At 40.6% G+C, this 18372-nt stretch overlaps 1 protein-coding gene across 1 annotated transcript in view; it reads right to left on the minus strand.

Annotated features, from left to right (window-relative positions):
* LOC125901259 (leucine-rich repeat and fibronectin type-III domain-containing protein 2) overlaps window positions 1-18372 on the minus strand; it is a 193637-nt gene that overhangs the window by 36559 nt on the left and 138706 nt on the right. The gene's annotated exons all lie outside the window — the stretch shown is intronic.

The following is an 18372-nucleotide window of genomic DNA, read 5'->3' on the forward strand; positions in this document are numbered from 1 at the left end:
TCTCTGTGGTTCAGTCACCCACTGGTGATACTAGCAAACAGACTCAGTGGTGGACTATTTTCCCAGGAAATTCCCTGTTTTCTACTCTTCCTCGAGAGCAGGGTTAGTCATAAATGCATGGTAATATAGGGCGAGCTAAGCATTTTACTGCATGTTGTGACAGTTAGGGCTGTCACACTGTCTCCTTTATCTGGGACTTGTCTTGATCTTTTTTTTTTTTTTTTTTTTTTAAATCTCAGACATTTCTCGACATTGGTTTCACCTATTTCAATCTTCAGCCTGACCCGATTTCTGCTATTTTTCTAATTTTAGGCTCAGTTCATTGCAGTCTGCCACCAGCTCTTGCAATGCTGTCTCGAAGGTACAACCGGACTGATGAAATTGAACGATTGCTTCTCTGATTTTAGCATGAACAAAATGTCACCAGCACGAGAGGTGTGACAGAAGAGGACACAAGGTACACACCTATACTGTCACTTTACAAGTGATGTTTATGAAACTCTCCCGTTTGGTGTTGCAGTTAGCTGTTAGTGAACCTGTGTAGCAGACTCAGATCACCAGAATGTTTGCAAGCACAGATGCATGGCTAAATTCCAATGTACAAGCTGCCTCCAACACAACACAGGTCATTTCCATCTGGTCATCTCACATATATCAAATGGATTGTCCTGTCCACTGATCTACCATTACACTCCTATAATGCTGTCGGACTCACGACAATCTGGTATGTTAAAAAAAGGCAGAAAAATGATGCAATAGATCAAAACAACAGCAGTCTTTTCTAAATTCTACACATTCCTCTTCCTTGTTAAAACCCGGCACCTACATTACCCATACCGCCCGTCAACGCCCAAGAGTTTGGTTGGTAATTTGAGTGTGTTAAGCTAGTAGCAGCTAATGAAGCCTTGAACTACTAATCTAAAGCAAAGATAATAAGCAGGCTACAGAAGTTTAGTAAGACCACTTCATTCTAACGCCACATACAAACTTGTAGCTAGTCTTTGTTTCCCATAGATAAACTGATTCACACTAACTTGAAATGTATTGTGATGGCTTCCATCTTGTGACATCTTCACAGTGAAGGTTCAGGCTACTCTTTCAGTTTTTCTGTTTTTTAGGACTTTTGGGGCTCTGTCATTAACCAACCCGGTCTTACTCCGAAGTTGTCGAATCTGGTGCTTGGGGAGTGTCTTGCAGCGTCAGACACCAACAAAGACGTTGGCGGTATTATGCCGTAATACCGGGCACTGTTTATCTCCAACGGCAACCGGCCATGTCAGGGGCAAATGCAGCAGGACAAGAATGTGTGTTAAGGCGGCAAAAGTCCGAGTGGGGTGGGTGGGTCCAATATACACCGACTTTCGTCTGGGAGAGCGGTGTTCACGTTCGGCAAGATTATAAAGCCAAACCCTATCCTTTTTTGTAAACCTAACTATGTGCTTTTGTTGCCTAAACCCAACAATGTGCGTTTGTTTTTGAAGAAAAAACACACCAACTCAATTTGTGGTGTGCACCATCGTGGTGTGTTTATTTCGAGAGAGAGAGAGACTGTAGGTGAGACTGTATGTAAATGGTAAGTTTCCTGTGAGAACGGAAGACAAAACATGTAACAGGCAGAACTGGACGCAGTATCCCAGAAAGTCAACGACCAATGCACCCAGGGTACCTTTCATGTTGTATGTGGACGTGGAAAGTCCATGATCAAACATTGATGTGTGACGAGGATAGAGTGAGAATGTGTGGCATTAACATGAATGATTAAGGCCTTTGATAAGAAATGCAAAGTTAATAACTGTGACTTTCGCACAAAGGCTGTGGCTTAGGGGCACCCTGAGCCTCTGGGCCCAGCAGGCCTGATGGGTAATACACCATTTCTTCGCTTGGTATTATAAAAATATGGATTACAGCAGCTTTATTTTTGAATATTTCAAAGCAGAATGTGCTAGAAAATGAATCTAAACTACACAGTGGGAATATTGATTAGGAATGTCAATGCTGTATATCCACATATCGCTTCTACATGTTAATATTCACCCTCTGAGCAACAATACAGGGCGATGGTTGACCCATGCCCCTTGAATCTGTACTGTCTACTGTACTTACTTACTGTTTTTTTGTAAGTAATTTGTTTCCATTTTCCATCAGTTTTTCATTTCACTAATACATGTCATAATTTAATGTTATATCCCATCGCATTTTTAATTACATGAAAAATCAATTTTGGGATCATTGCTGCAGACTGCAAAGACCTCACAGTGATTTGATAGGCTCTGTGGTCATTGGGTTTTTGCTGCACTGACCAGAGACACACATTCAGCGGAGTCCATTGATTGAAACATAACAGTTAAGAGGAGTGTGAGTAGAGAGGAGTGTGTGTACTGTCAAACTCAGCCTGGTGGGGATGCAAGCTCCTGAAATCCATTTATTGATCTTTGTTTGCTGCTCACTGCTTCCTTTGACAAGGTAAGATCCTCAGAAGGACATCACTGACTTTGTACTTGAAAAATCCTATACCTTCACACCTCATTCTCCAAGGGAGAAATTGTAACAGCATGAGATTGTTGTGTTCTCTGTTTGTCTTGCAATTCCATGTTTTAATCTTAGAAGAGTGGTTAAAAGTCTTTAAAAAATGTAATGACAGTGCATGTACTGTTAAGATGTATAGTACAAGACTGTTTGTTTATGTGGCATCCCCACTGTGTTCTGTTATTAAAATATCATATGGTATTTGCCCAGAAAGCCTTAAAGGCTCTGTATGCAACATTCAGAGCATTGATATAGCAGCAAACCACTGTTATACGAAGATATAGTGGAGTAATAGTCTCCTAAGCAGAGAGTGAAGTCATGCTCCCTCTGTGTGTGTTGTAATTCACCTTCTGTGGTTTGCTGTGGTAAGGTGGTGCATGTGTTGCTGTTGTCTAGCGCTGTTTAAGGAGTTAGCACCATTAGCTGCTAACTACAAGCTCAGCCACCTCCATGTTGGGAACCCTATGCAGACAAATCATATGCTTTGCATAGAGCCCCTTTAAGTAACTGAGACTTAAAGGGATAGTGAACCCAAAAAATGAAAATTCAGCCATTATCTACCTACCCATATGCCGAGGGAGGCTCAGGTGAAGTTTCAGAGGCCTCACAACACTTGCGGAGATCCAAGGGGAGATGAGGTAGCAACACAACTCCACCTAATGGAGGCTCACGGCACCCCAGATTCAAACATCCAAAAACACATAAATGAAACCACAAAATATCTCCATACTGCTCGTCCGTAGTGATCCAAGTGTCCTGAAGCCCCGACATAAAGCGTTGGTAGGTAAAGTAGGTGGAGCTGTGCTGCTACCCCCTCTCCCCTGGGATCTCCGTAAGGGATGTGAGGACTCTAAAACTTTACCTGAGCCTCCATCGGCATATGGGTGAGTAGATAATGGCTGAATTTTCATTTTGGGTGCACTATCCCTTTAAGTTTTGGTTTTTAATTTCAGTCAAGTCCTATTTTTCTTCTGAAGCTAGACGAGGCTTGTTTGTTGCAACCATTCTTTATTATGGTAATTTGCTGTATGCATCAGTAATATCTCCACGTGTTGGACTCAGCATATTGACATTTGTTATAAGACTTTCACCACTCACTCATCATCTGTGTCCATACATCAACTGAGTCATTGGTACACTGCTATTTATAAAGCATTCCTGGGCAAACTTCCATCAGCTGCCTCCACCAACTTAGTACATCACCTTCATAACAGGCATAAAACTGTTCTGCAGTCTGTACGCACAGACACTGGTGGGAAATACAGTCTTCATGTATTCTGCTCGTCATGTTTCTAACCGCTATGCGACTTCCCTAGGTAAATAAAAGTTTGAAGATATCTAATGGTGATAAGGGAATAGCTCATTGGGACATTTTGCATAATATATATATAAAAAGAATGTTGGGAATGCAATGAGGAGAGCTCCAGATTAAAATAGGGTTAGTTTGAAATGTATATGATTGAAAATCTGACAAAAATCTAAAAAGCTGTCTTGGCCATTGTGCACTTTTGAGACGGCCCCCAATTTCAGCTTGTCAGTTCCCATTCACTATCAAGTCGTTTAAGGTGCCAGACTTTAGTATCTGATCATAAAGTTAAAGAAGTAACAGCTGTGGAATGTCAGTCAAGATTTATCCTGCACTGAACAACACATCTGTTGAAGATTGCTGCTAAGTTGAGGCTGAATGCTGAACTTTTAAACACCTCCGTGTTTTCAGCGTATTTGTTGACATTTTGGCAAATCAGCACCGTGAAAAGTCATGTTGCTCTGGACATTAGCAGTACCTGTTTGCTGGGTACAGACCTCATTTGAATTATTCTGATACTGAAGAACAAATTGGTGTGATGTTTGTGGAAAATTGTGTCAATGCGTGACAGGTCAGTGGGGTGGGTGGGTGTGAGCGTGGTGGGGGATATCACTGCCAAAATTTGGCAGCTATTGCTTTATGTTCAGAGCACTTTATATAGTTACATCAGAATATAGTTTAAGTATTCTTTCACATTCGTAGCTGCAAGATAATGTGCAGTAAATCTCACCTCTTTACATGCTTTCGATAAACCGTTTTACAGTTTGTATCAATGATGATGAAAGTAATGTTGCAATGAAAGTGCAGCGGAGTGCAACTGCTTGTCAAGCTATGCAAGAGCATTAACCACCAAAGATCGAAAAGGCTACCCAAACAAACTGACCTTGACAAATGCTGACTGACTTCTAGATCGGTGTGCTACCGAGTGGTGTTGCATGGGTCGGACATCAGTCGGGTTGACCCGTGCAAGTACTTTCTGTCTTACCACGTTTGGAAAACAGAAAGCAGAAAATACACATTTTGTATTGTGAAACATAGTGGAAATGACCTTCAATATAACCGACAGCAAGTAGGCTGCCATAAGTGCTAGTCATTACTAGAAACGTAAAGCTCTGGTTTGCAGGTTGGGTTTGGGTCATTGGTTAACGCATACGTTTACGGCTTGGGTGGGCCGAGTTGGTTCTCACAACAGGTGAGTGCATGCTTGAACAAACCCTGACCCACCAATGAGAATTATTATTCAAGTCACTTACGTTACATGTTTATTGCATGACATTATAACAATATCCATGGTTATGTACAGAATGGCAAATACCATGACATAAATTCAGAGATTTGTGTCTTGAAATCTGAAATCCTCCCTAGCTCAAGTCAAGGACACAAGAACTCTGCTTGCTAGCTGGCATTATTCAGAGCTTGATGATATGGTTGTTATGCAAACATGAACTCTGCTTCTGGGCAGCTCCATGGTGCACTGCTCAGCACTCGACTTTCATCTAGAGGGTTCTGGGTAGGGACCAGCCAGTCAGCTGGGGCTCTTCCCTGTGGAGTTTGCATGTTCTCCCCATGTCAGCGTGGGTTTTCTGCAGGTTCTCCAGCTTCCTCCCACACTCCAAAGACATGCTGGTTATTAATTTGTGACTCTAAATTGTGAGTGGTGAAGGTTTTCTGTGTCTATGTGTAAGCCCTGTAATAGTACGGCGAACTCTCCAGGGTGTACCCAATCTCTCGCCCAATGTTTGCTGGGATAGGCTCCAGCCAACCACAACCCTGAGTAGGATAAGCTGTTACAAATAATGGATGGATGAATTCTAAGATGAGAATTTTTAATTGTTTAATAACTTGCAGCCATAGATGCCACTGGTGTTTCAGTTTAACAAGTGACCGTGTCTTTCACACAAATGTGTCCCTTATCACTCATAGTAACTTATTCACATATCTGGGGTTGATACAGACACAGATAAGTATGTCACATTGATTCACCTGGATGTTATGTTCCTGTTTTCAACAGCTGCCGTCACTATGAGCAACCACAATGCATTCAGAGTCACCAGTTAACACCGTCACTCAGTACACCGTAAAATAATCGTGATCCCGTTGGAATGCTGTAGAATTTGAGTCCACTGTCGAAATATCAATTCTGACAACCAAACACGCACATGTTGATTCTGGTAACAGTTTTAATTCATCTTTCAAGCTTGCTAAATTGTCTTGATGGCTGTGGAAAAACACCGCTCATTGCCAACACGCACGCATATGTTTGATGACATCGGCTCTAAATGGGTCTATATGATTATGTTCTGGTATGTTCTTCAGCAGCAAAACAAAAATGTCATCATAAAAATAGAGGTGGTTAAGCCTTAAATGTGAGCTGTATTGCAATAAAACCAGTTTTATTAGTCTATCACTTCAGTCACCGGCTTTCAAAGTGCTCATGTTTCCTGCTACAAGCTTGTGAAAACACATTCTGGAGGATAATAGAGGACCTTGTGCTGATGAATCACTCTCAAAACATTTCCAAGGCTGAAAATAATGCTGATGTCATGATGCAATGCCATGATTCCTATCCTCGACCACAAAAGCTTCACTCTTGCTGCTATAATAAAAGAGACACAGATAATCATGGAGGGGAGACAGGTGAGGAACAACATGGAGAAAAAGAAGAAAAGTTCACAATGTCAAATCACAAATAAACAGGGAAGAAAGATAAATCTGCTCCTCCTGGTGAGATTTCAACAATGACATTGCAGAAAAGACAGCCGAGCTCTTTCTTCGAAAAGCCTGAGCTCTTCTGCTTTTTTGACTCGGCTCCGCATTCACTCGCAAGACTTCTTCTCTTCCCTCCATGGTGGCAGCGAGCGAGAAAACACATCAGACAAAAGCACATGGCGGCTGGTGCTGCTTTTTAACAGCATCAGTTCAGCTCCAGTGGGTTTGTCACAAACTCGCGCCGATTTAGCGCAGATCAATGCTCTCCTTTCTCAGGAATTGTGCATTGTGTTGGAGGCGGCAAAGCGTCAGAGGTGGCCTACTTTGCAATGCTTCATTTAAGCTTGTTTAGCTGATGGGCTCTGTTGAGGAGGAGTTGCGTTTGTGGACTGAAACTGATTAATTATCATGTGAAATCATTTAACAAAAACAAAGTAATCCCACGTTAATAAGCAATTAAGCCAGGCAAATAAAGAAATGCATTTGTTGTTGTTCTAGTTGAATGCTACGATGATAATGTTCATTTGCATTCATGGAAACAACATGTCACTCGTTCATTAAGACGATTTGATGATTGTTTGTGCTAAACTAAAGACTGTGGTTGTGATTTCTCCGTCAGTGGGCTGAGGGATCCCTGCTGGGATCAAAGGAAAAAAAAAAGTCCAGATATGTGATTCACACTTGCATAATGTGCAGATACACCACACTGCTGGTGCATATAGTTAATTTCAGCTTGCAACATAAAACTGTCATAATATATACAACCATGATGTGGGAGTGTTTACAAATACCTTTACAATGTTCCCAGCACCTCCACACACTCACTGATTTTAAGATGTGTGGGCATCATTGCAACAGAGGCTCAGTTTAGCCACCTCACTGGTGTTCCCAGCTAGAGCTTAACTACAATCAGCTCATTATAGATATAATTTTGCCCAATTATTGCTTTGTAATTATGATAATTACAGACACATAAGACCTGATGCGGGGTAACTGCAACTCTGGATGTCAAAGGTATTACTTAAAGCTTCACTCATCAGTGTTTTCATATGAAGAATAGCTCACATGACTGAAATGTAAAAAGGGTCTCTTGTAGTGGCGCCAGAGAAAGTTAGCACCCAACTTTTCTATTCCCCATGACCCTGAGGAGCGTTAGAGCCTCTATTAGCTCATTGTTTTAGTTTTCTGGCCCACAAAAACAGTGCATCTGTCTACAATTCCCATAATGCACCCTCATAGCATCTCTGGTTAGACACTTCCTTCCTGATAAATCCTAACATTGTTGAAACTCTGTGCCCCAAGTATGTAGACTAACACACACTTTCCGTAAAAGCACAGCACGCTAGGTTGATATGTGAGGTCCCACTAGTGGTATGTGGAGGAATCTCTTTTTTGAAAATATAATACTATCAACTACAAAATTTCAAATGGAAATACTTCGACCATAAGATCATTAAAATGTAATTTAAAATAGTCTATCCTCTTATCCTGTTGGGGGTCGCAGGGGGGGTGGAGCCTATCCCAGCTGACATTGGAAGAGATGCAGGGTACACCCTGGACAGGTAGCCAGACTAGCACAGGGCTAACACTTAGAGACAGACAGCCATTCACGCCCACATTCACACAATTTAGAGTCACCATTAACCATGTCTTTGCACTGTGGAGGAAGCCGGAGTACCTAGAGAAACCCAGAACATGCAAACCATGCAGAGGAACCCTCTTGCTGTGAGGCAACAATGCTAACCCCTTCACCACTGTGCCGCCTGCCACACCATGATTACTCACAAGCTAAACTGTGATAACAAAATAGTAAACAAAGGTTAGTGTACAACCATGGGCCCGAATTGGAACTAATGTTCTAGGACAGGAGGAGCTCTGTTGAAACTAAAGTGGATAACCATGTGTAAATGCTAGTTGCTACTTAAATAGTGCCAGTGAATTCTCGTTGCCCACCTGTTGGCAGCAAATGGCACAAAACATTAAGGACATATGACTCAAAATATTTCCCAATGACAGCCGAGGCAAACCAGCGGATGACAAACCCATTCAGCTTCAAAACCACTGACATGCCCAAGGATGTCAGTGTTGGTGAGCAGGTGAGCAGGAGAGTTTAATAGAATTGTCTTGCAATGAGGCATTGAAGTATGCTTTCAGAGGACAGTCATTGTGGACTTTTTGATACAACGACACAGCAAATACATGACAAGGGCAAGGACATGTGCTCTCTCTTTCCTTTTGCAACCATATATCTGTGCAAGAAAGGCTTCTTTTCACTTGCCGTCATCAAGGATGAATGCTGAGCCAGACTGGAGCTGAACTGAACTGACCAAGATATGGCAGGAGAGCATTAACAGAGGCAGCAGATGCTTGTGTAAGTTATTTGTATTGAGCTTAAATTTTTTCAAACTGGCTGAAATGCCACTGTAAGTACATTCAAATGAATTACAGTGTTATTTACATGTATTGGCATTAATGCACCCTTCAATTCCCAATCTAAACTTCTCCTCAGCTCCTGTGTTTTTGCTTTTATTATTTTCTTCTTGCTCTTGCAAAGACTTATATTTTGTAGCACACAAATATGGATAATGTTTAGGCCTATAGTTTAAATTTATGTAGTAATGAGAATAGGCAAAAACAAGTGCTACACCCACCCAGGCACCTCACCAATTTAGTTTGTATTCATCTTCATAAAGCAAAAGACAAGTGCTGTGTGGGTTTGCTGAGTGCTGTATCTCGCTAATTAGATCTACAATTGCATGGTGTACTGCAAAAAAACAAAAAAAACAAACAAAAAAAAAAAACCCAGTAAGTCAATTAATCAAGCACTGACTACTGAAATCTTCAGTAGATATATCTGCCACTGGACTAAGATTTTGCTGGTTCCCAATGCAAATCAACGTCTCTTGTTTAAAGATAATGGCACACACCCACTCTCGTATTATATAAGTGAAATAAAATAATAAAATCTTCAAGAACAAATGGCCTGTCAAGAGAGACATTTTTGCAGCAAAGCTTTGCGCCTCCATATGTAGCTTGATATCTGCTCTGGAAATCATAACGCGGAACATGGTACAGATCAGAACATTTTCCATGGCGCCAGTGAAGTAGAAAGAGCTTCTAAGCCTGATATAGATACTGTAATTGGTTGATCTTTGGTGTGTAACAAGACGGTGGAAATTCTCATACCTTAAAGTAAAAACAAGAAAAAAGGTTAGAAAGAGGCCACGTTGGTGCAGCCAATCAATGGCAGGCTGGGTGAATGAAGAAATAAATCAAATGGTAATTGAAAGGGAAACTCAGCCTTGCTCTGTATATTAATATGATGGATGCGTTTCTAGTCTGTCTGTCTTGTAAAGCATTGATCCATATTGCACTTGAGCTTACAGTGTACTGAGTGCTTTTTTAGGGGCTGAACACTGCAGGAACGGGAAAAAAAAAACATGGTAAAAGCGAGCCAGGGAGGCATAAAGCCCATGATGTGTCTGTTATTAACATTCACAGTCTACTCCATAATATCTTTATAGCTTTGAAAGCTTCTGGTGAATCTCAAAAGCATCTATGCTTTAATGACCATTGTAAAAAATAACAGCAGCAACAACAAATCATATCTAAGAGGTGGTCTGGTTGGTGATAGAGACAATGTGTGTGAGTGATGGAGCACAAATGTCTCTGTTTTAATCACTGTCACCATACAATCATTAAAGCTATATACAGATAGATCCATTTAAATAGACAACAGTAAGACAATTTAATCAGGTTTATGCAAATTGTCTATAAGTCAGCATTTTAGCTTGTTAGCATGTGGTCACAGACTCCCAGCATGGCTGTAGACTCATGCTGTGTCTCAAATCACGTACTTCTGCACTTAAATTTAATATTTTGAGTGCATAAGTGTGTTCACACTGAGCAGTATGTTAAAATGCAGTGCACTATGAGTACCCGGATGGTGCACTCAAAACTGTCAAGAAGTTGAGTGTGGAACTATGGACACTTCTCAGCCTCAAAGGTCGCCATCTTGGCAACGTAGCGGAAAGGGAGGGACCACTTTTCAAACTGGAAATAGCGGCCGAGGACTGTGCGACCGTGAACATCGCTGCATTGTACAAATACATGTGTTTTTTGCACTAAGCACCACTGTACTGTTGTCGGGTATAAGCCAGCAGTATGTTCACTGGGTTAATTAAGCAGTCTGTAATGATTTGGTGCTGCGAACGAATGCTAATGCTAGTTTGCTAACTAGCTAATTTGCGATCGTCATTTCCGGTAAGTGCACAACGGCCGTGTTTGGTTTAAGACAACACTACCCTGTCGAAAGTTGCGCACAACGCCAATGAGTACATAGTGCACACGGTATACTACATAGAAGTATACTAACAGAAGTAAGTGATCTGAGACACACTGTTAGACTTTTTAATGTTTGGTGTTGGAAGACATTAAGTCAGCCAAGTCAAAATGTCCAAGAGGAGTTTCAGGTCATTGCTGCTAAAGTTAGTCAAATTGTACCTCTTACCAGATCTCCTCAAGTCAAGACAGCAAGCTGGCAAAGAAGGCTACCACAAATATATACATACATTAACTGGTTTGTTGATTGCTCTTCACAATAAAAGAAAAGATCCCACTCAGTCTTGCATTTGCAGCTACAACATGTCACATAGAGACAGATAATGTGTCCTCAGGAAGATCCCTGTTAGGTCATCTCTTGGAGGGTGTGTGGGTTTCTTCCATTTAACCTGCGATTGATTTTCTGATATCCACATTTTTTGTGTTTTTACAAGTTTAAAAAGTTTGACTTTGCTGGATTTTAGGTAGACAACTGTGGGCAAATGTAAATATTAAATATATGAATAAATAAATTATATGATAAATATCAACATGAACAAATAGTGAATAATATGTAAATAAAGTGACATAAGACATTATAAAATGTTATATTTATTTATAATTATAAAATTTTCGTAACAGTTTCATAGGACCTTTTAAAAAGTTAGCTTTCATTCATTTCTCCAATAATGTTTGTATTTCATGACACTTTTATTTCATAATGTCACTTTTTATCTCATTATGCTCCTTTGAATAACACCACTTTCTTTCAAAATGTCACTTTTTATTTCATAATGCCAGTATCTATTTTACAATGCCACATTTTATGTTACTTTATTTTAATATCACTTTTTATTGAAAAAAAAATACCTCTTTTGATAATGTCATGTGTTTATTTCATAATGTCACTTTTTATTTTGTAATGCCTCTTTTATAATGTCACTTTTTATTTAATATAACTTTTTACTTAATAATGCCTCTATGTATAATTTCACTTTGATGTCATAATGTCACTTTTTAATTATGCAATGCAACTTTTTTCATTGGGCACTTTTTATTTCATAGTGCCACTTTTTATAATGTCACTTTTTTTCATAGTGCTGCTTATGATTATGTCACTTTTTATTGTACCAGTTTTACTTCATGTCATTTTTCAAATTGTCACTTTTTATTTCTGTCACGTTTAATGGTGTCACCTTTTATGTCTGTCACTTTTCCTGGTGTAAATGTAACTTTTTATCGTGTCATTTTTAATTGCATGATGTTACTTTTGATAGAGTAACGTTATATTTTATGAGGTCTTCAACACCTGGGTGCATGGACAACCATGTTTATTGATATAGTTTACTTAATTTATTAATATTTATTTATTAATATATGTATTTATTCATTTATTTATCTATTTATTTAATTTTAATATAAATCTTGAAAATCTTGGTTTCCCATAGATAAGATATTGTTTACCTCTGATCCAGGGATTCCAGCTGTATCCATTTAGTCCCAAGTCTGTTTGTTCAACATCATTTCTAAGGGTGTATACATGACTAAGAAAAAAAGGGACTATAGTTTATTCCTGTTCCCTCCTGTGTAAGATGTTTGAAGTGAGTTGTCCCGCACTGAAAACCAACAGTGACAGGATACTGGATGACTATTTCAACACAGTTATACTGTTCTCAGTGGAAGTGGATCCCATAGCAACTCCAGCAGCTGACTTCTCTCACTGTTTCTTTGATCACTATTCTTTCATCTTTTGTGAGCCTGTCTGGCACAAAATTGCTGCATGGCATGATATATGACATTCCATCTCAGCAGCGTATGAAAAATAAATTAGATTTCCCTACACCATTTCCTGATCAGCCCCCGCCACTCGCCCTCCCTCCTTTTATCGCACCTGCCTCGCTCTTCCTGCCCATCCACATACAGTAGCAGCTGGGCTCTAAAACACAAACACTGAGGGTGTGTTCATGCTGGGTGTTTTACACAAGCTTCTGTTCAAACTCTAGGCTGATTGCCTCTGATGGGTCTTTCTAGCAATGCCATTCCAACTCAGACTACCCCAAATAAGACCACCTAAAACTGCTTCCTGTGATATCTTTTGTTAAGAGTATAACACATTGAAAGTGTAACTGCAGGCCCAAATTTAAAATGCATGATTTAGAGTGTCTGTATAAACAATCATTTGTGAATTTACGGGTAGTCATCTTGTTGGAACTCTCTTCACAAACAACAGTATCCATCTGCCCAGTATTCCTGTGCTGCATCTATTATCAGGTACCATACATTATCGGTGAGCATGGGTTTCAGTTTTACTCCCTGTACAGGCGCGGTGGTACCAAACCTGGTGACTTCATTGCAACCACCACACTTCAGGATGCTTGCACAATCACAGAGCTGGGCTGTTGCTCACCCACGAATGCTCAAACAACTGAGTTCTCGCTTGTGTATGGGTTAAACCAATGACTTCGCATAAGGATGGATGGTGCTTCTTCACTTCCTCCTACTGTACAAAACCGAAGCCAAAATATCCCGGATACGGCCGCTGTCGTGTTGCATTGGTAACACAATTTCAAAGCCAGAAGTGGAGCCATGGTATTCGGTTCTCACCTCTGTCTGGTCAGAAACCACTTAGGAAAAAATGGATTTGACATTAACTGTGAACCTTTAGTTTAGGCCATGTCTCATTTGCTCATCTGCTAACATGGAGTGGGCAGGGTTTATGACCAATACGGCAGCCGGTCACAAGGCGATTGATTGAGATATTTTGGCTTCAATTTTGCGGACTAGTGATGGACAAAGCAGTTCTTTAGATGTTACTGAATCACTAGAATCAGTTCATTAAAAAGATTTGTTCAAAAATTTTGTTCACCAAATTGTTCAGTGCTTGGCTGGACGAACCCTAGTCTGAGTGGGCAGAAGTTCACTGCATAGATCAGCCTCTCATTGGGCGGAACGAGCCACCCGCTGAAGTCCCGCCCTACCACCTCCAGTTGTGTAGCAGTTTTCAACTGTTTTCAACACGTCCTTTACTAACTTTTGCGGCGTTTGATCTTGCGGGGATGTAGCCATTTTTCTGCCATGGTTCGCATCCTGTAGGCGATATTTTTGTGGGCGTGTTACACCAAAACCTGTTTTCCCCCGGCAATATTTTTGCAAGCGCACCGTTGCTGTGGCACTGCCCAGAATGATTGTGATTGGTTGAAAGAAATACAAGCAGCTGGGGCGTTTTTTTTTTTCTCCAATCTTAAAGTGAGAGTCGGCCCAGCCAGACCTTTCGTTTCTTGAGAAAGGGAGCGAGACTAGACAAACCCTGACTGTGTACTGTGTAGTCCGATTCACTGAACTGATACACCGCTAAGCTGCTGCTGCATCTGCCCTGCACTGGTGAGTCTCATTACTGGCCAGTTTTATGTTTGTTTATCTGGAAACTAAGTCTGTTAAAACAATGGGGAGGTAGAGAAGAAATGATTTGAATCACTCAGGGATCGGAGTTACGTTGTTCACCGAGTGATTCGTCACGCAGTAGGCAGTCCCTCCCTGCACCCTGTCTGCCTCGCGACTTGCAAGTGATTCATCGTTCGCACAGACGGAATCGGCAGTTCCACGTCCAGCCTGCATGCTCACTGCTGAGCTCGACTGAGCTGAGAAATGAACAAATCAGTTCTGGAAGTGATTCAGTTCAGTACGGTGTGGGTGGGTGTATTTTTGAGGCTTTGTCAGAGTTAGGCTAGGTGTTTCTTTCCATCTTTATGCTAAGTTAGCCATGTCCTCATGAAAGCTCATAACACAGACATTCAATCCTTTGGTCTTACTTGGAGACAGAGAATTAAAAGGCATATTTTCTAAAATGCTGAACTATTTTTTCTTAAACCTACATTAATTGGTTTTAGGCAACTTGGGGGCAGCAGAACGAGCTTTGACACATTATCACTAAAGGCATATTGTCCAAATGAGGTGAAATGTCCCTTTTTAACTTCACAGGAAGTGGTGTAGTGGTGGGTATAAGGATATATAAGAGGTCTACCCACCTCTTTTTTCTGGCCCTTTACATTATACCCACATATACCCACCTATCAACCAAACAGCCAGTGGAATATAGATGAGAGTATGTCCACTTCCCACCTACCTAGGAGTACACCTTCCTTATCAACTACCACTACACCACTGTTTACAGGCCTTGGTTTCCTTTTAATTCTGAAGTCTGACACTTAAATACCTTAAAAAATGCAATAAAGTAAAAGAAAAAACTGCTGATGTTATCAGACTTTAACAGAGGGCCCTGTCACACTCTGCATGCCCAGTAATTTGAAAGTTAACATCTACAGTGTATTTGCAAAGTGTTTTCATTAAGATATCAGACTTGCAGAATCCTGGGATGAAGGGGGGAACTAATTGAAAGAATGCATGATGGATTTCCCCGAGACATTCCTCAGAGGAAAGCGACTTCTTTATTGAGTCTCAGCTTGTCGGATCTCCTTACTGTTGGTCAGAAATGATTTCTCAAGCTTTCATTCATTGTGGTCTAAAAATATGTCTTAATCTGACTGTGTTTCATTCTCTCAGCCTCCGGTTCAACTCTTCACCAAAGTTAGATGTTAATGGAAATATGTGACGCACCTTCTCAGCGTCATAAGAGACATTTTCATGAGTCATCCAGGAGAGGCATTTTATTGTAAACTGCTCACTTTATATTATGTTCACATACAGTGAGTGCAATAGAGTGATGCACTATCCAATCCAGCCTGTATATCTCAGGGTCAAGAAAACATAGATTTATTCTTTTAATACAAGTTTGATTCTATTCTTCATTACCTCTCTCATATCCTTCATTTTTCTGTGTAGCTGAGCGCCAACAATAACCAGACACCACTTCAATCTTTTCAAGTACTATATGCTCTGAGCTAGACGTACTTTGGATCAAAATAAATCCCCCGCAGCCTGAGTGCAAGCATTTTTTAGCTTCGTTACAAGGTTTAGAAAGACTGTGACCAAACCGGCGAAAGTACTGCACATAAAAAGTACAAATGTTTTGTTGTCAGAGACAAAATCTGGAAGCACATTTATTCTGCATGTACTCAAAACACCCTCTTAAAATTTTGACATTTGTCTGACCTTCACAAACCCCTTGAGTGGAGATGCATAAAACTTCAAAAGCCTAAAAGCGCTCTTTGAATCTCGTGCATCAGACGGATTTAACAAAGTGATCAAAAGTGTTAGTCAAGAATGTAGGACAGCTTCCACTGAGGCTCTGAACTGCCACTGCTTTACACTTGTGACAACATCAGTGGCAGCTATTGATGCATTTGAGGCAGTTAAACAGCTGAGCGTCCTGCTGTGATCGCAGTGTCAAACCCATCATCATCATCATCATCATCATCTTCATCTTCACATGCTGCTGCACCTGCAACCTCCTCAGCTGATTGCATGCTTTCCATGCATACTAATTTGTAGGATATATCCCTGCATTCATGAACAGCATGTTAACATTTCTTACACCTATATGTGTCTATTAAATATAGGGTTGGGGCCAGGAGATACCTAGCTTAGCATATAAACTGGAAACAAATAGAAAACAGCGAGCCTGGCTCTGGAGTGCTTATAGTCAACAAGTGAGATGTAGACGTGGATAAGTAGGTTTTGTAACCTTTTCATAAAGCCAAACTGACTGTTCTGCCTGTTTCCAATCTTAATGCTAAGCTAAGCTAATCAGCTGCTGGTTCCACCTTCATATTTTGCATATACAGAAATGAGAGTAGCATTGATATTCTCCTCTTAGTCTCTGCAAGAAAACAAATGCATTTCACAATGTATTTCCCAAAAAGCCAAGCTAACTATTAAACCAACCTAATTAATATTATGGATCAACACTATTAATGACCTCCTAACAGTTCAACAAACAAAACAGAGCACCTCACTAGAGATGCTACTACCGAGGAGTATTTTCTTCAGGACTCAACTTGTCATTTCCGACTGTAAATTGCCACTTAGGGTTCACTCGAAGCCTCGAGAATGAACGCAGTTTGAACACAATTGGCTGGAAAGCCTCCATGCTTCGACAAGACTTTGTCTCCCCATCACATGCTACACTGGGTGCTTCTGTAAACACTTGAATATTCATGCCTCCAACAGCATCTGCTGTCATATTTCATGTAATTTTGTCACGAGAGACATTGTATAGGGTTTTCACAGACGGTGGAGTGCATCCTCTAGTAAATTGACTTAACAAGCACAATCGATGGGAATACATATCCCATTATGCATCCAATACCATATTTTTTCATTAAGCTGCCTGATAAATATCTATGCATTCAAACTCCAAACGTCCAATTTGCAGAGGTTTTGTTCCAAGTTTGTGAGTCTAAGGGGCCTTTCACACCCACCTCGTTTGGTCTGGGCTTTGTGACTTTTCAGTTTAACCTGAAATAATCTCTGTAGACAAATGTCTGCAAATGTCTGCAGTATCTGTAGGCAATGAGACAAGATTTTGATATGGGAAGCATTCTAATTTCCGTTTGTAGTCCGGCCACGTTTGAGTGGCAGGTAAACAGTCTGTTTGGCGAGATGAAACACATTATCTGAAATTTCAGAACCAGTCAGTCTATCGTCTGATGACAGTTTAGTTTTAAATTAGTTTTTTCATTTATCTTTCTGATATCTGATATCAGAAATCTGTGTATGAAGATAAGCTAAAATGACCGGTGCAAGGAAGAGAAAGTCTTGGCCTGGATATCTGCTTGCTATGCCGAATCTCCTAAAATATTGGCCATTGCCCCCAAAGGCTTATTGTCATAACACCGTGAACTGCAAAATTACAGATGTGAAACCTCCCCCGCACCATGAGGACCAAACAGCTGAGCCTTGGTCCAACAAAAAGGTGGTTTCTGTCCTCAAATTCTGACACTTGAATTATTTTCCGAGAGGATGAGAGTGAGGAGATATGGGAGGATGGGAGAGCAATGCCACTTTAAGATTAAGAAAGTGTGGTAGCAGTATACAAAGCTGCTGCTGGAAATGCAATATAAGTAAAGCTCAGCATAAGTTCAATCAGTAAGACTTTCTTTGTGCTCATCCATTCACTCTCCCTCCCACTCCCACTGCTTCCTCTAATCAGCTGACTATAGGTGTTAACTCTTCTAGTTATCCAATCAAACTTTGCCACGATCTCCATCAGCCGATCAGGATGCTACTGCAAAATTTTAATTCTGCTCCCTCCTGTGCTGCTGTCAGCCATCATTTTAGGCAGAATTGTCGCACCCTCCTTTACTCTGTTCACCTCGAGCCATCGTATCCACAAGTTAATAAATGTTCTTCTCTCTGTTCAATCAAACCTGCCAAACTGACAACACGCTGACGTGAGATGCACACCCATCTACAATCCAATCAATTGCAAGTACAGGAAGAAACAGCTCACTTAGGTGATGACGACAGGATGTATGTTGGTTGTTTAGAGGTCTCTAGAGTGCTATTATAATTGCGATGTGAAACCAAAGCTAACTGGCCAAGTGTAGAATGTA

Source organism: Epinephelus fuscoguttatus, linkage group LG14, assembly GCF_011397635.1.
Source record: "Epinephelus fuscoguttatus linkage group LG14, E.fuscoguttatus.final_Chr_v1".
In the NCBI taxonomy this organism is placed as follows: domain Eukaryota; kingdom Metazoa; phylum Chordata; class Actinopteri; order Perciformes; family Serranidae; genus Epinephelus; species Epinephelus fuscoguttatus.